At 46.9% G+C, this 19,637-nt stretch overlaps 1 protein-coding gene across 2 annotated transcripts in view; it reads right to left on the minus strand.

The window, feature by feature from the left end:
• Positions 1 to 18,291, minus strand: part of LOC119177820 (uncharacterized) — a 54,654-nt gene extending 36,363 nt beyond the window's left edge. The window contains exon 1 of one of the 2 annotated variants that reach the window (XM_075887478.1): positions 18,216 to 18,291. The gene's annotated coding sequence lies outside the window, so the exon portion shown is untranslated. Of the gene's footprint in view, positions 1 to 3,591; positions 3,707 to 18,215 lie in introns of those variants that run through there. The other variant, XM_075887477.1, reaches the window with a different exon arrangement.
• Between the last annotated feature and the right edge of the window lie 1,346 nt (positions 18,292 to 19,637).

A 19,637-nucleotide genomic window follows, 5' to 3' on the forward strand; every position in this document is an offset into this window, starting at 1 on the left:
TGCAATGAGGGTTTCAATATTTTATGATGCATTTGTGTATTGCTGCGAACCAGTGCATGTTGTGTTTTCTTTATGTCCGGGCGCCACTCTCGGTTGTCTGATCTGTGTTCAGACAGCGAGTTTTCTTCTGTTTTTTTTTGTATGCCTTACAGGCTATCTGATTTAATGAGAGTGTTTCACCCCTTTGTCACTTGACTTGAATGTTTTAATGAGCGATACCGTTACAAATGTGCAATGGTTTTGTTTATGCTTTGTCTATTTCTTGTATACACGATGCAACGATGTGTTTGTCTGTGATTGAAAAGGTTCCTCTACGTATAAGTGCGCAATGATTGTTTCAATATTTTATCGTGTATTTTTATACGTCTGCGAACGACACCTCTTGTATTGTTTGTGTTTGGCCACGCCCGGCTGTGTCACCTACGTTCAAAGCAGGTGTTTTCTTCTCTGATTCAGTGAGTGCAAGGTTTAACGAGCCGATGCAAAGCAGGGCGATGAGGCGCGCCGTAGTGGAGGGCTCCGAATGAAGTTTTTTTCTCTTTCCTTCGCATGCTGTAGAGGCTATCTGATTTGATAGCGATATTGTTTCGCCCTGTCGTCGCTCTACTGGAATCTTTTGCAGCGTTCGTGATTATTCGATGCTTCCCGCATTTTATTTGCGCACTCAATAAAATCTACCTTCATCCCACTAAACGTTTGTGGTATTTTATGGATGAATCGTTTACACACGTCTTATTATGAAAGCAGGCATGCATGTCCCAAATTTCAGTAGGGATCTGTTGTTCCTGTACAAACTCGAGCTCTAAGAGCACTCATATTAACTTTTGAGGGGCTGTTCCACACTTATAAACCCAAGAAAGATCACACGAAGACCAGATTTTTCTATCTTATGAAGCAGACCCCAGAATAAATCGACGATGAGTACTGCAAAGGCAGATTGCGATAGGGCGGCATTTGGTACATTTGGTTCCCCTCAAAACGCGAGATGATAGCTAAGGCACTGGCCGATCGCACACTGTTGTTCTTACACAGTATTTGCGAGCACCGTTGTGCATTTACGCCAAGAATTGGCGCGTTTTAAGCAAGCACTTCAACGTAAGGCCCCTAGGGGCCTTACTTCAACGCGCCGCGCGACAAAACGAAACCGTCCGGCGGCGCGCTCCGCGTGAGTCGCTCCTTCGTGGCGGCTGCGGGCGAGGAGGAAACGGCGCGGGGAAGGGAGTTTGCGCTACCTTTGAAAAATACAGGGGCCTTAAGTTCACGGAGTCTATACCGTGTCACTATTTTGTTTCTGCTTTGCGCATTATAATTATCCGCCCATTGAAACTGCTTAAATAACTAATGTTGTGCTAATTTGAGAAAATTCAACAATTCCAAATAACTATTTCAGTTAATTCCTTGGTTATACATCTGTTTAGGCTTATCTACTTCTTCCTACGCGTGCCTACTATGACAATTGGGCACGACATTCGACATATCCACCTTGTGGATTATCCACGTTGGCTTCCACTGGTTGGCTAGAGCTCAGCGAGAAGCATAACCCCTATTTCCGGCCATTCTTCCAAAACGTCACGAAGCTCTCACAACTCTCGACACGAAGCAGAAGGACGGAATGTGTTCTACGGCTACGAATACTGCCTGGGTTCCGGTTTTCAAAGCCCATTTCGCCGGCCATGCATGATTTCTAATAATGACAGCATTTGAATCCCGCCCACCTGACACACCAGGAAAGGTCGGTACGCATTTCCTGCATCGTTTTCAATCTGCCCAACATGTCCATGTGCAATTTCAGACTATTCAAGTTTAATAATAATATGTGGGGTCTAACGTTCCGAAACCACCATATGATTGATTATTAGAGATGCCGTAGTGGAGGGCTCCGGAAATTTCGACCACCTGGGGTTCCATGTTTCTCTATAGGGGCAGTACGTCACTTAAAAATATGCCGAAATTGCCGGTCCTATTAGCCGCTTCACGTAAATACGTGAGTTCCGTATGTGCACTTGTGGAGAACGCTTAGCCTTTAACATGGTGGAAATGCACACGGTGGTTTACTAGAAAGCAGTATACTTTGCTTAATGTCTATAATTAGCATGTTGCTGGCGTGGTCCGCTACTTATCCCGATGCTGTGCAGCCGCCTCTAAAGCTGATGCGCAGTGTGTGTTATCTTACACTTGACGAGAGCCAATCTGCAGCAAAATGCATCTGCAACATTTATATTCTTCCAGATTTCACCGGCCCCGCCACGGTGGTCTTGTGGTGAAGGTACTCGGCTGCAGACCCGCAGGTCACGGGATCAAATCCCGGCTGTGGCGGCTGTATATCCGATGGAGGCGGCAATGTTGTAGGCCCGTGTACTCAGATTTGGGTGCACGTTGAACCCCAAGTGGTCGGAATTTCCGGAGCCCTTCACTACGGCGTCTCTCCTATTTTCTGGCGGTTTTGGGGACGTTAAATCTCACAAATCAATCAAATCATTAATTGAAAATGGAATATCTCTATGTAACCGCTGATCAAACACAGTGCACGGCTTGAAGGCAACAATGTTTGATCGTTTAACGTTTCTGCTCAGTATATAGCGGACTACAATATTCCCAGATTGCTCTGACAGCAACGCATATTCTGTATGAGCTATACAAACAGTCGCATCGAAGTAATAATTTTTTAATTATTGAGCAACTTGCATGTCACACAAAGATCAACCAAAAATAAATATAAAAAGTGATATTGGGGTATCTTTTTCTTTTTATGTGGCATAACTCCATGTTCATTCATACACTATTCCTAATTAGTATCGCTTTTCCTTTAGGTCAAACACAAATGCAGTGCTACTATAATATGTGCATCGGCTTAGTTTAGCATAAGTTCGGTTTCTTCTTCATATCTACCCAACGGATACCCCACGTCTGTCCTCTAAGACGCAAGTGCCGGCTTTCACGTTGGACCACGGCCTACCTTTCACACGCCAGTGTAGCAGGCGTGCCATCTTAGTAAATAATAGCCGCGGCGCTACTTGAATTAAATAAAAACGTAGATCCAACTCCTTTGACTTGGCACTTATAAAATAAAATTTGGTATCAAGCTACTCGCTCACAGCTTCACAAGAATCACTTCCCACAGCACATGAGATTGATCGGAATTTTCGCAATTAATCAAAATATTTTATTTTAGGTTCATTTCATGTATTAGAACTAACGCCTTTCGTAATCTTCATGAGGAAGAGGTTTAAGGGAAGATGGGAGCTAGAAGCCCTCAGTACCTCTGGTATATTATATACTTCAATAACAGGTAAAATTTCGAAACACAAGATTATAGGAATATCTGATAGTTGAACTCTATGTTAAATAGAATTACTAATCTAATGTGATTTATAGGCGTAATTAGTTTGTTTTTACATACACAATAGCGGAAAGACCAACAGCATAATAGTTACTAGTAGAGCTGCTTGTCGATGCGGTGGCCCGCAAATTTTAGACCGCTATAGCATACAGCCGTATTACTATAACAACCACAACGAGAATCGCATGAACAATGTGACAGAAAACGTCACTGTGAAATTTGAGGTATCTTGAGGGAAGCGAATTACGTACCCTTGTCGACAGTAAACTTCGAGCCGCTCTCCTTTGGCGGCCCAGGGTGGTCTGCTTACGGAAACATGCTCTGATGCGTCTGTTGACTTCGACGACTGCGAGGTTTGTGCCACGCTGCTATTCGTCTCATTCGCGCACCACTTACTTTAGAGAGGAGCTCTCGGGGATGCGATTACTCAACACCACGAAACGACCCAAGGGAACGCCCACACTACCACATGACCAATGCACGGAAGCGAACGCGCGTGTCATTCGAGTATTTTTCCTCGTTCCAGCCAAGCAGTTGGCAGTGCGACGCAACATTAGGTAGAATATTGAAAGTCACGTGGTTACTAAGCAGCACGTCGAAATGTGTCACGCAAGTGGCTCTCTTGCACTAGCTCGTGTATAAGCTTCGCGTCTGAACTCCTAACATCGGTGTATCGTTTGGTAGGAATGCGCGCGCATATTGAATTCCAGAACCGAATTGAATTTTATTCGAATAGCCTTCCAGTAGCAGGGCATCTGTTTTTGAAACAGCCGTGGAGCGTCATGACATTTTATTTTACACAAACGCCCACACGCTTTCACAATACTGAAGGAGCATTGCGATTGCTGTAATCGAGAAAGAATACAAGAGTTATGTCAACTGGGGTAACTTTGAATACAGCTGTCGATGAAATCCCGCAGTTGCATCAGTGTTCAAAGTGGTACCCTGTCACAATCACTAACATTGAACAGAGACATTCAACATTAAAAGTATTTCGTGAATCAAAATATTTGTGAGTGTCAGAGTGATGTCGGTGGACTGAGAAAACTGTCGCTATCGTGACACTATAGAGTGTCGAGCAAACGCTCCTTCGTCCATGAATCAATATCCTATCCATACCCCAGTAAAAGCTTGGGCTGCGTTCATCAAGGTAATTAATTAAACAAAATAACAAAAATGTAGGCACGCAGCTTCGCACTAAGGTTGCCATGCCTATAAAGGAATAGGGACGCTCGGTGGCCTTGCTTCTGCTTAATTTATATTTTTCTTTCTGCTTATTTCTTTCTCGTTTCTCTTTCTTGCTGTCCACGTTTCTGTATTTCTCTTTCACTCTCTCTCTTGCTATATTTATCGTTTCTTTTTTCCACTTCACTTTTCTCTCTTTTCGCTTCCTGCTGCCTCTTTCTGCATATTCCTCTTTCACTCTTTCTTCTCCTTTTTCTGTCGTGCTTGCTGCATTTTCTTTTTTTTGTGACTGTTTCTTTCTGTCTCATTCTCTCTTTGTGTATTTCGTGTTTCTTTTTTTCAATCACTTTATTTATTTCGTTCTCTATCTTTGTTTTTCTCTCTTTGCACTTCTTCTTTTGCCCATTCGAGTTGATGCGTCCCACGTCCGCGCATCGGGATAGCAATCGTGTTCACGGAGCAGAAAATGCAGAAGAAGAGGAGGAGACTGCGCACCGGCCTGTTTATAGTGTGAGCATGCTCTAGAGGTTGGGGCTCTTTCATGACGGCGATAGTTTTTGGTTAACACGAAACGGCGGAGAGGCTAGTTTATACAGCCATGCCGTTGAAAACTATCCCTAGCTGCTCCAACATCTTGTTCATTTGGGGTTTTCCAGCTGGTGATGATTATTTGAAAAGTATAGGATAACTGTGAATGTTTGATTCAGCACTAAATCGAATTCAATTTGTTTTGCGAAATAACGAATGTTAACGCGATAAAGTTAAGGAGCTCGCTGATATTTCGGCGTTGGAGTGGACGCACCTGGTTATCAATGAAAAATAATCTTTTTGTTCCTAACGACCAAAGTGAGAAAGAGGCAAATAAAGAAATAAAAAAAATTGCGGGTCCAAGCGAGGATCCAACCAACGCCGTCTGCGTGACGAACCAGTGCTCTACAACAGAGCAGAGTCGAAGTATTTTTTGCACCTGCGTCAAAAAAAAAAAAAACAGCTGTATATGAAGGTCATGTAGGGGAAGGAGGCTGCTTAACTCATTATTTATTGCGTGGCAGAAGCGAAGAAACATGCAAGACGTCAAACGATGTTAGAGCCACGAGTGAGTGTTTTAATGGTCAACCCAGTACATAGCGCGCTGACATATTCATCATCAGCAGCAGAACCATTAACAAAGTGAGCAGTTGTATAAGTTCGCGTGTTGCCCTACGGAGGCATAGTGGGTCCTTCACTGCTTCACGAAAGAAATAGTTATAGCGTAGTGGCCACTTAAGGGCCCCACGATGCGGTCAAACGCAAATTGCTGGCTTCAGTGAAATACAGAAGTGGAGGGTCTGTTGTACCTTTATGCATATTAAAGATAGACCGTAAAGGAATATTTCACTGCAAAATGAGCCCTTGATGTCTCCGACTCTAAATCCAGCTAACCACCGGAAACCGTTATTTTTCCACAGCGTGTGTGACGTCACCGGATTCATGGAGTGCAGCCGTCTTCTCCTACTGCCCGTGCCCATGCTGGCATCATCCTTGATCCATTCCGGTAACTTAAATTACGTGAATGCCGATAAAGACGTCGGCGATCACCCATTGTACAACTCAAGTGGCTTTGATAAGAAAAACAAGAGGAAAGTAGATACCCGTAACTGTCTTTTCAACGAAGACACCTCAACAGGTGAAAGCGAGCTGTGGTAACGCAATAAAGCGCATTGCAACACGCGCGACAATCGCATACTGAGCTGTCTAGCTGATGTGGGTTGCGTATGGCCAAGATATCGTCGGATTACAGCACTATATATATTCATATATATATATATATATATGTATATATATATATGTATATATATACCCGCCCGGAGAAAGCCGGAAAACAAGTGAGCTGCCTTGCGTTGATTGTCTTGACGTGAGTGCGTCCTGATGCCCTCACATTACGCCAAGTGGGTTGCTCATTTCACGCTTGGTGCCAGCAATTGTCCGAGCGAGAAGGAGGTGGGAGGGAGGAGAGGAGGATGCGCGTTGTTTGGAGTAGGAGGGCCTTATATAGCCTTGCAAAGATTGCCGGCAATTGCTCCGCTGGGGTCGCGCCAGTGATGCGCTTGATTATTTAGAGTCCTCCCGGCATTTTATGGCTTCCGAAAATATGACGTTTAGCTGTGTTGTGGAAAGTCCGAGGGAGATCGCGACCCTCGCGATCGTTGCGAAAGCATAGGTCTTTCATGTTGCGCGTGGCCACACAAAAGCTCGGCGGGTAGAGATTTGATAGCAGTGCACGCACACGCAGTATCTACAGTGACGGTACTGCGAGAGAGTTACGGGGAGATAAGTGGAGCATCGCACACAGATGCACACAAACGCATACAAATAAAGGAAAATAAAAAAGGTGTTTGTGTGTATGTTTGTGCGTGTGTGGGTGTATTCGTGAAGAATAATGGTAAATGTGCACGCAGAAGGTTAAACCAAGACAAAGAAATGCCGTCTTTTTGTCCTCTCGTTTATTTAGGGTTTTGTTAAAGTTTAGTCTTAGGCTTTACTTAGATATTGATGGGCAAACTATATAATCATGCCGTCGATATATTTCCTGAAATTTTATACGATGGGGTGAATGGTCGCAGCATAAGTCAAAACGACCTTTTTAGCTCTTTCTTTTTTACTCCGCTTGAATTCACAAATGCAGATACCAGCTGTCAGTGCTTTTGGGCCCGCATGTGTTCCCTATCGGCTTTCATTATATGAGTCTTGCCTTGTGTGGCCTCGAAGTTATATTTGGAAAACAGTGATTTCACACACATGTGGCTGCTTCCTGTCTGTTGTGTGCATCGCATGCGGAGTATGTCTTCTCAGAGCTCGACGAGTGTCTCTCTATGGGGTTGTGCGCGCCACATTTTGTTCGTTAAAAAAATGACAGCATATCTACGGGGTGAGTGTTGGAAAGTGGAGCGAAGCTGGGTCCGCACGCCGCTGCCGCGCTGCTTCTGCCTCCCGTTCTCGTACGCCGGGTTCTTGTCGGTGCTGCCGCACAGTTTCACGGCACGCTTCTGCCTCGAGCGCTCGCACATTGGAGATCCGTCTTCGAGTGCGAGCCACCACCGCCTTGAGCGCATGAAGCTCTGCAGCCTTTCCAATCCACCGAGCTTCTGAACACGTGCGTGCGCCAAAACGGCTTTCACTTTACGGTACGGCGCCACCGGTGAACACGCGATCGCTAACGTCTTCGTGTGTCATCATTCTTATTTTGTCGCGCACTCGCACATCGTGGTTCCGTCTTCGAGCGCGAGCCGCCGCCGCCTTGCGCGTATTATACTTTTTATCGTCCAACCGTGAATCATCTGCTGGCCACGTACGGACGTCATCTGTCTGTCTGTCTGTCTGTCTGTCTGTCTGTCTGTCTGTCTGTCTGTCTGTCTGTCTGTCTGTCTGTCTGTCTGTCTGTCTGTCTGTCTGTCTGTCTGTCTGTCTGAGGCATGAACGGACGCACGGATGAACGGACGCATGGATGAAAGGATGCACGGAGGAACGGATGGACGCATGGACGGACGGAAGGACGGACTGGTGCATGAATGGAGGCACGGACGAACGGACGTACGGACGCACAGATGGACACACAGATTGACGTACGAGAGGACGGACGAACGCATGGACGGAAGAAAGCATAGATGAATGCACAAATGGACGGATGCACGAATGGACGGATAGACGGAAGCAAGAACGAACGGACGGCCGGAAGCACGGATGAACGGACGCATGGATGAAAGGATGCACGGAGGAACGGATGGACGCATGGACGGACGGAAGGACGGACTGGTGCATGAATGGAGGCACGGACGAACGGACGTACGGACGCACAGATGGACACACAGATTGACGTACGAGAGGACGGACGAACGCATGGACGGAAGAAAGCATAGATGAATGCACAAATGGACGGATGCACGAATGAACGGATAGACGGAAGCAAGAACGAACGGACGGCCGGAAGCACGGATGAACGGACGCATGGATGAAAGGATGCACGGAGGAACAGATGGACTAATGGACGGACGGAAGGACGGACTGGTGCATGAATGGAGGCACGGACGAACGGACGTACGGACGCACAGATGAACACACAGATTGACGTACGAGAGGACGGACGAACGCATGGACGGAAGAATGCATAGATGGATGCACAAATGGACGGATGCACGAATGGACGGATGGACGGAAGCAAGAACGAACGGACGGCCGGAAGCACGGACGTAATGACGAACGCTTCGCCCTATCATCATTCACTCCATGCATATGCAGTGAATTTTATTTTTTATTGTACTACAACTAACGTGTTTCAGTATCGTACCATTTGCATTTTTTGGCGTATATGTAATTCGTTATATGTACAAGTACCCCCCTCTACGATCGGTTCAAGAACTAACGAGAGGTGGTTACATACAATTACGACAGGGCGCTCAGCCCACGCTTTAAGGAGATACGCTGCTAAACAAAAAATCTCACTGTCACAGAGGGAAAACACCGTAACAGCGCTGACGCTGAATACCATCCTATCGAGTTTTAAAAACTGACATAGTGTTTTCTAGCAGCGACATACGAAATCATAGGATTGTGATGCTATAAATGAGATCACTTTTGAATGACGTTGTAAATTCAGTGTTGATGTGGCGTCCTTAACTATTCTGTATATAGGAACCCGACAGTGGACCAGAGGGCACGACGAAGCTCTTCGAGCCTCCTCAGTATTGTTGGTACCGACCGCCAGGGATACTAAGAAAATGGAATGCTCGCTGGACACAGTAACATGCTGAAGTGTCAGTGCCTTTTAGGCACGTTTTCAAAGAACGCTTCCTGGGCGCTTACATAATCAGCCGTGACCGCCTTGCGTACAACACAACTAAAAAAGAAAATGATATGCACGTCCAAGTTCGGTTTTGCTGCGTCTACTGGCTAGGCTAGGCATAGGAAGACAGTTTTGCTGCGCCTACTCGCCAAGCTGTGTGTTCTGGCGCTACCATCAGATCTCGTAAACTGCATTGCAGGGTGCCCATGGGTTGTGATTTTTTTTGTGCATTTTGCCGACAATCAGAAGCCTTTCATATAGTGAAGCATTTTCTTACTTTCTTGCAATGTACGTTTATTCTTTTTCCAGGTTGTGTACGTATAACCTTGTGCATCTTGTCTTTTGCCCAGGGCGAAGCCTACTTCTTGTGTATTTTTAAATGCGAAGCACTCCTTAGCGAACATCGGCGACATTGAGCGTATCTAATGATTGATTGATATGTGGGGTTTAAAGTCCCAAAACCACTATATGATTATGAGAGACGCCGTAGTGGAGGGCTCCGGAAATTTAGACCACCTGGGGTTCTTTAACGTGCACCCAAATCTGAGCACACGGGCCTACAACATTTCCGCCTCCATCGGAAATGCAGCCGCCGCAGCCGGGATTCGAACCCGCGCCCTGCGGGTCAGCAGCCGAGTACCTTAGCCACTAGACCACCGCGGCGGGGCGATTGAGCGTATCTAGCTATCTATCTAGCCGCCTACGACTTTTAGCTCTCCCAGCCGTTTCGATAATGGTATCCATACCAAACTAGGTGTGACATAACATGACTGTATGGTGAACATATTTGACTAGTCATACCATGAAAACCATGATATGGATCACATGAATGTCATAATCTACATTTCATGGTCCTGCAGATGTTGCGGTGGTTCCGTTCAGATGACATGATGCAAAACTGGTATGGTATGACATCATTACATGGCGAACACAAGCGACAGGCCCTAACATGAAAATCATGACATGCGTGTCATGTAAGAACGTGACTACATTCTACGCTCATGATGCACTCGCGGCCGTTTAGCTAGCGTCACATATACCAAATTTAGTAATACGATACGTGAAAGGATGACGAAGGTATGTGACTGGTGCAAACATGATAATCATGAGATGCGTGTCATGTAATAAGATGACTACATGCGAAGCTCATAATGCACTCGCGGCCGTCTTGCTAGCTTCACATGTACCAAACTCGGTATTACGCGACGTGAATGGACGATAGGTAAATGACACATACAGACATGATAATCACGACATGAGTGTCATGTAATGACAAGACTACGTGTCACACTCATGATGCGCTCGTGGTCGTTACGCTAGCTTGACATATGCTGAATTTGGTACTGTGACGTCAATGGATGACGAACGTATGTGACTGGTGCAAACATGGTAATCGTGAAATGCGTGTCATCTGAGGACATGACCGCATGCCACAATCAAGGCGCCAGTGCCTTTTGTGGTGACGCAGTGTGCGTGTTCGCCTGCGTTCATTTCATCGCGTCAGGCCGGCGTTGCCACGCCAAGTGCCGGTCCTGCCATAAACTCGGAGGCGCGCGCCACGCTGCGTTGCTTTAACGTATGCGATCCGTCACGTAAAGAGGGAGACGCAGTGTTGTCTGGGTAACATATCGGCGTGAAATGCAGCATGTCGCATTTCACGCCGGTTGCCGATGGACGCTGGTCGTGCCTGGCGTCAGGCTATAGAGGGCTCGCGTTTTGCTAACGTGGTGTCGCTGTGCCCACCGTGCGCGCGCGTCAACGCTACATTGGAGTATATGGGGCCCTTCATGATGAGCTCGCGGCCGTTTTGCTATCTCCACATATACCAAATTTGGTTGTACGGGATGTCTACGGATGACGAAATATACGACTGGTGCAAACATGATAATCCTGGCACGCGTGTCATGTAAAAACATCACAACATACCACGCTCATAACATGCTCGTGGCCGTTTCACTAGCTCCACATATACTAAATTCAGTATCACGTGACGTGAATAGATGACGAAGGTAAACGACACATAGAAACTTAATAATCATGACACGGAAGTCATGTACGTCATCATTTACCTCCAGCTCGTAACGTTGTGCTGATTTTAAAGTGACATATCAACCTTTCTCATTCGTATCACGCATATCATTGATTCCCACTGTACGTGGGATCCGCCATTTTTTTAAATTTTGTGAGGTGTTGCTAGATTAGATACAGCGGCATTATTTTGCTTTACACACACACACACACCACCGATATATATATATATATATATATATATATATATATATATATATATATATATATATATATATATATATATATATATATATATATATATATATATATATATATATATATATATATATATATAGTCCAGTATAGATCCTCCGTGAGCGGTCACAACGTTGTTTATTTCGACGTTTCGGCCTAGAGTCTGGCCTTCATCATGATATATATATATATATATATATATATATATATATATATTGTAACGACGAGAAATAAGAGACAACGCCTTTGCTGCAGGCCGGCTGTTCTTATTCTGCTTCCTCTTCCTCCGCTTCCGTAACCCTGCCTGCGCCCTTGCCTGAGCCCCACTATTTAATATCATTACACTCGGCCCCGACTGCGAGCCTCGTGGGCTACCGACAATGTCTCCGGTGGGCGGCATTGACTATTCCGGGGTGGCCGGGCTCGGCCAAGCTGATATTTCACATGGAAGTTTGTTGAAGGAGATTCCGGAGGACGACACTGGCTGTGACGTGATGGTCGGTGCAGGCGTCGTCCACGATGGGGCCAACGCTGTTGACTTGGACAAGATGCCGCTAGCAGGAGATACAGACTCCTGCAAAGTGGCCGCGTTGGTTTAATCTCGTCGGTTTGAGCATCCTGTCGCAGTCGTGTTACAAATGCTGGAAATAGTCCACGCTGCACCGTCACCTGCTGCACTGAGCGTCGACGCCTGCGTTGCTTGCGGTGTGGCAAGGGGCGTCGGGGTGTCTTTGTAGTCATCTGAGAGCCGAGTTCAGGTTGCAGCTTGAGAGGCAACGCGTGCTCTTGCAGCACTGCCTTTGTCGGACTCATGCTCAAGCTGCTTATTCCTATAGTTTCACGTGCAGTAGAGCCTTCATTGTCAGATGACCTGTCACTAACCGGAAGTATTACCTTCTCTGGTAGGTCTTTGCTGACAGTGACTTTGAAGGAAGCGGCGCTTAGCGTGTGGCAGACGTCCGCACACTCGGCCACAGACTGACGTGATATCAGGAGATGTCGCTTCGAAGTGAGGGTCAGCACTGTAGGGTTGTTCGTCCCAGGGTAGGTGGTTAAATTGGCTGTCGGGAAGCTGCAAAATACAGCTGAAGCCGCGAGGGTGGTCTCCTTCTGGGATCTATTCTCGGTAGCGGTCGCGTAAGACTGGGTGGTCGTGGAGAGGTGATGGTGACTCCGTCCAAAAGCAGCTATGAGCTTGTCACTCCAGTCCACCCAGGACGTCTGCCGCACGCCTTCGTATCGATGCCAAGCCGCGGCAGCATTCCGAAGGCGGTCTATGGCCATGCCCCACTTCTTTTGGTCCGTCCACGCTGCGTGATCTCCGACAGCGTTGACGGTTGCCACCCATTCCTTGGCATCGTCCTGGAAGCCGCGAAACTCCGGTAGCTCGAAGGAAATCGGCGATGGCGGGACTGCGGGCAAAACTCCGAAATGTGCCCACGCCAAGCAGTTCACTTGCTCTGATACCTCCGTGAGAGAACGTCCGAGATTGCGACGGTTCTCGGGCGAGCTTACCTCGAAGTTTTGTGAGGCGGCCGCAGCCAACATGGCATTGAGTGCGCACAATGTTGGCAAGATGGCAGGACGTAGCTGGGAGCTCGACGCTATGAGGGCGTTGGTCGTGACGCGGAGTTGCGCGATGGTATGCTGCAGCTCCGCTGCGCTGTCGTGCGATCCGCACGAAGAGCCAAGGCGCGCCTCAGCGGAGGATACAGTGACTGCGGTACTCGAGGTGGTACAATTGCTGACCAAGGACGCGTGGACGGCGTCCCTTGGAAATCCAGCTGTGGTAGGAATCGTGGACATGGGTTCCAGGGCGCTGGAAGCGTCAACGACGTTCCCAGGCAAGCGGAACCCATGTGATGAGTTGTGACCTGGTACTGTGGCGTAGATGAAGCGGTCTTGCGCCGCCGGGTAGGCCTCGACGCCGTACACGGTGGGTGCTTGAAGCGCCGACAGGTTGCCAGGTATGGAGGAGGCATGTACGCCATCCCTAGGTGAGAGAGGCCCGTGCGCATGGTTGCCGCGACGTGTCGCGTCCCAGGACAAGTTTCCCGGAACCACAACGGAGGCCTGGACGCCATCCGTCGGTACTGGGATCGATGCTGGCCGCGACGGACGCCTTGCGGGTTCCATCAGCGAAGAAGCGTGACGGCGTTCCTTATGGTGAACTGGTACCGGTAACGGGTGCTGGAGCCGCCGAGGAGGCCTTGACGCCGTCCCCGAACGGTGGTGTCAGTAAACAGCTGCCGAGGAGGGCTTGACGCCGTCCTCAAGCGACGCTTACCGCGGCTGCACGTCGGCGGGCGTTGTGGATGACGAAACCGAGACGTAAGCCGTTTTCTTCGTCGACTGCGCCATTGTAACGACGAGAAATAAGAGACAACGCCTTTGCTGCAGGCCGGCTGTTCTTATTCTGCTTCCTCTTCCTCCGCTTCCGTAACCCTGCCTGCGCCCTTGCCTGAGCCCCACTATTTAATATCATTACACTATATATATATATATATATATATATATATATATATATATATATATATATATGCACTGTCTATGACAGCTGTACTAAGGCCACTGTCCCAAAATATGTTGAATGGTTTCGTCAGCGCCGCAATAATCACACGCAGCACTATAAGCCCATCCAATGCGGCAAGCAAACGCCTTCTTATAAGTAAGGCAACCCAAGGCACGTGCTGCAGAGAACGGTTGTCTCAGATCTGGATAAACCAGATGTATTCGGGTTTATAGAATCGAGTTTAGACGGGTGGGTAGAAGTCCGGCCGTTTACCACGGAAACCCAGTGACGTTGTGTGCGAGCGTATTAATCCTTGCTGCAGCGTCACTTCTTGACAGTGGAATGGGATCCATCGTGTCATTTTCGTGAGCGTTTTTTGCTGCACCCTCGGCATGCTCGTTATCGAAGATTCTGCTGTGGCCTGGTAACTATTGAGAAGTTATACCATGTCCTCTCTGTAGTACTTGTTAATACAGTTGTCTTGTTTCCCGCCTTAATCGGTCATGAGGTCCACGACGCAGAACAGTTCGAATTACAATACAGCGCTGGTTTCGAATCGGCGAAAATGCGCCATTTTAGAGGTGCTTCTTGATCAATCCTGTGGAGGGCTCTAAACAGAAAACGTTCTTTGAGAAATGTGTCTAGGCCTCGCACGGTTCGCCATATTTGACAGAGTGGTTTGCGAGGGTCTAGAGAGTTGCAGAACTTCGCCCACTGTTGGAAATCCTGTTTATTCATACGGTTGCATGCGCCTTGCTACGCGTAGATCTTCAAAGAACGTTGTGCGTCGATGTCTGCTCTCTGCACGCCGACAAATCTCGCGAAGTCGCTCTAACTCCACGTCTATTTCTGGGGGCCTTGAAGAGCAAGTCAGCGTTTGCATCGTGCCCTGCACTGCTTATTTAATTTATTACTCAATGCCAGAGGATAAGCCTTTAGCACAAGAGTCTTCTATGCTGGTTGTGAATGCGGACAAATTGATGCTCCGGATGTTTTCGGCGGTTGACCGCGTGCGAAGCCTTTGATAAGCCTACAGGCTTATCGTATCGTATGCTTCTTTTGAGCCATAAACTTGCGATTGACCCATCGCAGTACCTGAGATCGTTGTCAACTAGACCCCCAAGGCATCATCACGCAAAATCTCTAACACCATATTTCTGCAGGAAGACGCTTTCATTTCATTTCATTTCATTTATTTACTCTCAAGGCCGAAGCATTACAGAGAGGAGCGGGTATACATCATACAAAAAAAAAATCAGGAAATACAGCAAATCAAAATTATATGTGCACAATGGCGATCTGAAAACCATAAAAGAAAAGAAAGACTGCGTGATGTGAAGAAGAGGCAGGGTGGTTGTAACAACAATGTTCAAAATGGTTGCGTCTTTGAGTGACACGCGCACACAAAAAACGAACAAGAGAAAACACAGCGTGACTTATAAGTGGCGAATTTACGCGAAATGGTTAGAGAGGGCGTTTTTAAACAAAGTGAGGTCAGTGATAGCAGCGATAGGGGCGGGAAGGTGGTTCCACTCATTTGCAGTTTTCGGGATGAATGATTCAAAATATAAATTCGTGCGGGCGCTAGGAACGCCCACTTTAAACTGATGATCGTTGCGTGGTTCTCATATTTTCCACGCAGGTCTCAGATTGGAACGGAAAAACTCGGTCATCCTCATGGAATCTATTTCTCCTTCGCTCTAAATAGCATTGTCCGGAAAATTCAGGTTTCCGATCTTTTATAACAGCGTTTTTCTTTTCTTTCCGTTTGCTTTTTCATCTTGTATGTGCTGTACATATTGTATACTTATGCATTCATTACTTTCTTGGCTTGAACGGTGAAATAATTGTGTTTATTGTTTTGTATTTAATATGTATTTAGTTTTACTTTAATCGTACAGCATATGAAGTATGAATTTGAGGTGTTTTTTTTTTGTCCGGTACGTGCGTTATTACGAAATAATTTGCTGTGTTCACTATGAGTGTATAAACACTCACCCCAAACAATCTTTATGCCACTTGTTGTTTCAACTATGTCTCCTTGTAACTGCCCACCTGCTTGGACCTAAGGATCTGCAGTATGTAATAAATAAATAAAGAATGTTGAGATAACTGGCGATGTGGTCGCTACCACGAGTCTAGATGTCTAAAAACCACTTGACGCTTCTGGCGAAGCAACGGGACACAAATGTGAAGTCTAAGCAGCTGCTGTACGTGGATCCTCGTAGAAATGTAGGGCTTCCATCATTAAGTATAGAGAAAGTTCATGGAGTGACACAAATGAAGCGAGTTTCCCACCTGTGGCATTCACTTTTGAGCTTCCCCAGATGGTGTGGTGGGCATTGAAGTCCCCTGTAATCATCCATGAGCCCGGTACAGTTACAAGTATGTCATCTAGTCTCTTTCGATGAAAACGACCTGAAGGGGATAGGTAAACGAACATTATTGTGAAGGCGAGGGTTTTTTGCTTCACAGTCAGGTAAACGTACTGCTTTTCGTCATGTGGTGCCACAGGATGAATAAAGTAAGCTCGCGGCGAATGTACACATGAACCTTGCTGTTTTGTTGCAGGTTTGGGACGGAATTCATACGTATCCTGATAGTATGAGTGGGTTTGTGAAGTTTGGTGTACAAATCACGATGATAGCGAAACGATTCAAGAACACGCACCGACGAAAATTGGAAACCCGTGATCTAAGTCCTCTAGCGTTCCACTAGATAACTGATACTTCTTTTACCCCTTTGCAGAACGATTGTTGATCTCTTGCCATGGTTCTACGTGAGGGTAATGAGGACTGGGCTCAACGCGTCCAGCCCCTATGCCAATTCGGGCAGTGGGAGTTCCCAGGCTTCTCTGTAGGTCTGGAATGACAGCAATTAGGGATCGTAGAATCGGGATAATCTGTCAATCTATCCTTGACACATCCTCAACGGAAGTAAGCTCGGAGGAAGCTGTAGGGCGGAGAGGCCTGAGAGGGGGCTCCTTCGCAGGCTGCGTACGCGGAAGTGTAGTCCAGTCGTCCGCAGCTATGGGCTTGTCCACCTCATTTCGCTTCATGCTTACTGTTTTACTGGTGTTCGAATAAGATGGGTTATGCGCGACACCTTGTATTGCACGCCTTCTACGACGGCTGCGTTGGCGCCCAACCCTTTCAGCAGCTTCCTGTGCGATGAATTGTCTCTGACTATTTGTTGGATAATGGCAATTTTTTTCTTTATCCACGGGCATCCCTTGGAGGCAGCATTATGTGAACGATCACAGTTTCCGCACTCCTGACTTGTTGCCCGACATGCGTCGGCAGTGTGTGGCTCAGCACATCGTGGGCATACTGTAGCGTTCATGCATGCACCATTGGCATGCCGGATTTTCATGCAATTATGGCACTGAAGAGGATTAGGGACAAATGGCTGAACAGGATATTTCAAAGGTTCCCATTAGCTGCGGTCATGGTTTTTATGCAAGGCCGCAAACAGACCGCTGGCTCATAGATTAGATATGCCGAAATCTATCGTTTCATCTGCTTTCTCAAAAGCAACAAGGTAAAATCCAGCGCTCTAAAAAAAGTGAAACTCGATTAAAACAAATATCACAATGTACATCGAAATGGGAGCCTGGGATTTCCTCAGTCAAAACTTTCATGTGATATCAGTGAAGAAGTGACCTAAATGTAAATCGCGATGCTATCTTACTCATCTATTATCATGTTTACTCCCTGTATTATGAAAATAATAAAGAGCAAAGGTGTAAAAAAAACTTAGCGCAGGTAGGCGACACGTCACTGTTCTTTTGAACTCGAGCTGCCCCGCCTCAGTGGTCTAGTGGCTAAGGTACTAGGCTGCTGACCCACAGGTCGCGGAATCGAATCCCGGCGGCGGCGGCGGCTGCTTTTTCGACGGAAGCGATAATGCTGAATGCACATGTGTTTAGATGTGGTGGACCTTAAAGCACCTCCAGGGGGTCGAAATTTCCGGAGCCCTTCACTACGGCGTCTCTAATATTGATGTAGTTGTTTTGAAATGTTAAACGCCACATACCGATCAACTTACTTCGCGATAAAGTCAATAAACAAGCATGCTTTTCGCCATTCACTTACCTAGCGAGAACTTCAGAAGTTTTCTTTGAAGATACAGATTATAGTCGGTGGTTGAGGAAGCGAACGACCATCGTGGCTTTCTCACAGCTCTAAAGCGCGCTTTCTGCCGGACGATTCAACTCAGCCTCGATGTCCCCCTTGCCTCGTCGTGTGAAAGGAGGAACACCCTGAGGCGCATGCTCAGGAAGAAATAAACTACAGCGGAGACCATTACAGCATGAAGCCAGCCTTGGAAAGTGAATCTCTTCGCGAAGCCGTTCCCTTCGCTCATCTCCTCGCACAATTGGCACGACACGTGACCTCGCGCCAAGTATGTTCCTGGGGGCGCGCTGGCGCCATAGCTCAAAAAGCTTTATTTGCTTTAGTTCACTGCACTGCACTCTTAATGACACGGAATTGCGCCTGGTAAACTTGTATTCAATCGGGCTGTTGTCACGCTGACCTACTGCCCGAAAATTCAACCAGCTGCGCATGTCGGACACCGATGAAACACCGAATCTGGCTGTGGTCCCTTGAAAACGTGAGCGCATTTTATGTGTTGCAAGTCGTGCATATATTTTGTACCACTGCTCTCAATTAAATATTCTTTAATTTAAGCTTACAGGTGATAGTGCAGTTTTATTGCGTCTTGACCATTCCATTCTAACACTCAAGTTTACAAAGAAGCCTTCGCTTAAAACGATCTGTTATGTTGCACCGCTGCTCCTTATTAAACACCTTTTGGTAAGCTATGAGTTGGTAGTATAGTAATGACCTTTTGTAGCCACGAAGTATCTCGTGGCAGACGTGTGACTATGGTAGCGCACGTTCCATTCGTTGGGTCAGCTGTCACCTTCTTCCTTTGTTTTGGAAGTTCTGTGTTAGGCTGCTTACGCAGTTTATGTGACACATGTGTGCTTATGGTGCCGATAGTTTCCTAATGGGCCACACAGGTTTATGCGGCACATTGTTGGGCTAAGTGTTACCTTAATTTTTAGTGTACCAGTAGTTAGATTTACCCGATGCCGGTGGCGCACACCTTTTTATGGCGCCCACAAGCATTACCGTGCGGCCGGCCACAAAAAGGCTCGACCAAGAACCAAGAACAGCTTCAGTGCTAAAACGCGGTAATTATGTAACACATTCTATAACTTCCTTCACATTGCGCTTGATTTGGAATCTGCGTGAATGGGTTATCACTCTTCGACGTTCTCGTCGGTATTTTGTACGCATAACTTCCCTGTCGTAACGAAACACCCGAAGAAATAATATGCTCCTATAATGAGGGCTGGCGCCGGCCCAGGTGAATTCCTAACACGACACTACACACGATAGCCTAACCACTGTGCTGGCAATGTGCCGAACATAACAACTTAGACTATACACGTCCACATTCGGCTGGTATTATCGCAATCACCTTGCGGCAGGACTGATATAACAAAC

This window comes from Rhipicephalus microplus, chromosome 1, assembly GCF_043290135.1.
Source record: "Rhipicephalus microplus isolate Deutch F79 chromosome 1, USDA_Rmic, whole genome shotgun sequence".
NCBI classification, from domain to species: domain Eukaryota; kingdom Metazoa; phylum Arthropoda; class Arachnida; order Ixodida; family Ixodidae; genus Rhipicephalus; species Rhipicephalus microplus.